The sequence below is a fragment of the Otolemur garnettii genome, unplaced genomic scaffold (assembly GCF_000181295.1).
Source record: "Otolemur garnettii isolate 467f Iridium unplaced genomic scaffold, OtoGar3 scaffold00017, whole genome shotgun sequence".
Taxonomy (NCBI): domain Eukaryota; kingdom Metazoa; phylum Chordata; class Mammalia; order Primates; family Galagidae; genus Otolemur; species Otolemur garnettii.
Window position 1 is genome coordinate 801,883 of NW_003852412.1, and position 2,419 is coordinate 804,301.

Sequence of the window (2,419 nt, forward strand, 5' to 3'; positions counted from 1 at the left end):
AAAAAAAAAAATTATCAATAAATGAGAAATAGAAATGAATTTTCTACCTGATAAGGGGCATCTCTCTAAAATCTACAGTTACTATAGTATTGTACGTAATGGTGGAAGTCTGAATAATTTTTCCTTAAGATTAAACATTGACTACCACACTAGAAAAAAATATTTTTTTCCTCAGGGTCATGCTGTTTTATGTGGTCAAAATAGGTCAAGAGACATGGGATTTATTTATGCTTCAGGAGACCCAGACTCAAAACTAGCATAAGTTAAATACAGCTCACATGACTCATAATGTGTTAAGAAAAGGTATGCACAGTAGCTTCAAAGAAAGTGAAATACCTGGGAATATACTTAACAAAGGACATGAAGGATCTCTAATAAAGAGAACTACAAAAGCCTGAGAAAAGAAACAGCAGAAGACATTAACAAATGGAAGAACATACCGTGCTTATCACTGGGAAGAATCAACATTGTTAAAATGTCCATACTACCCAAAGTGATCTACAGATTTAATGCAATCCCCATCAAAGCATTAACATTACATTTTGAAGAACTTGAAAAAATAGTATTTCATTTTATATGGAACTAGAAAAAAATGTGACTAGCCAATGAAATCTTAAGAAATAAAAACAAATCTGGAGGGATCATGTTAAAAGACTTAAGGGTATACTACAAGTCTACAGTGATCAAAACAGCATGGCACTGGCACAAAAATAAGATCTATAGCACTGAACAGAGAGAACCTGGATATGATCCCAGCCACACATCAGCACCTAATCTTTGATAAACCAACAAAAGCATACACTAGGGAAAATAATTCCTATTTAATAAATGGTACTGGAAGAACTGGTTAGCCACATGTAGAAGACTAAAACTGGACCCACACCTGTCACCACTGAGAAAAATTGACTCTTACTGAATAAAAGATATAAATTTAAGACATGAAAAAATTAAAACCCTAGAAAAAAGTATGGAAAATACTCCTGATGCTATCAGCCTGGGAAAAAAATTTATGAAGAAGATCCCCTGGGCAATTATAGCAACACCAAAAACAAATAAATGGGACATGATCAAGATAAGTAAAAAACTTCTGCAGAGCCAAGAATACAACAACTGAAGTAAACAGACAATCTTCAAATGGGAGAAGACATTTGCATGGTATGAATCTGACAAAGGACTAATAACTAGAATCTACAGAGAAAAGTTAATTAACAAGAAAAAAGCAAAAATTTCATTTATAATGGGCAAAAGATTTGAATAGAAAATTCTCTTAAGAAGACAGACAACCAGCCAACAAACACATGAAAAAGTGCTCATCATCCCTAATCATGAGAGAAATGCAAATAAAACCACTTGAGATATCACCTAACCCCAGTGAGAATACCCCACATCACAAAATCCCAAATCTCCAGATACTGGTGTGAGTGTGGAGAGAAGGGGACACTTTTACATGGCTGGTGGGATTGCAATCTAATAGAGCCTCTATGGGGAAAAAGTATGGAGAATCCTCAAAAATGCTAAAAGAAAAATAAAACTTGAATAAGTATCAAGTTTGAAAAATAATACTTCATTTTATAAGGAACTACAAAAAAATGTGAATTGCTCTTACAATCCCATTACCCAGAAGAAAAAAAATCATTTTATCACAAAGACACTAACACTAGAATGTGTATTGCAACTCAATTCACAACTGCCAAGACGTGGAAGCAATCCAAGTACCCATCAACCCATGAACACATTAATGAACTGTGGTGTATATATATCATGATTCCTAAAGTTAAAGTTATATATCCAATCCTAAAGTTACTTTCTACTCAGCTAGAAAAAGATAGAGACTTTACATCTTTTGCATTTACATGGATAGAGTTGAAGCATGCTCTTTTCAGTTAACTATTACAAGAATGAAAAGCAAGTATCCAACGGACTCAATACTAATATGAAACCAATTTTTAAAAACTGCATGATCACACAAGAAAAAAAGAAGTATATTCAAGTGGGATGGGTAGATGAGGAGGGAAAGGGGAAAGCAGAGGAATTATTAGTAAACTCTCACCTAATGTGCAAAATGTTATACAGTACACCCCCTGGATGAAGGGCTCAACTACAACTTGAACTTTACCTTAGAAATGCAAACAATTAACCTAATGATTTGTGCCGTCATATTAATCTGAAATTAAAGAAAAGAAAAAAAAAAAGAACTAGAGACTCACCGCTTGTAGCACAATGATTACAGTGCCAGTCACAAACCCTGAGGGTGGTTCAAACCTGGTCTGGGCCAGCTAAACAACAATGACAGCTTCAACAAAAAATAGCCAGGCATTGCGGTAGGCACCTGTAGTCCCAGCTACTTGGGAGGCTGAGGCAAGAGAATCACTTAAGCCCAAGAGTTTGAGGTTGCATGGCACTCTATCAGGGATGACAT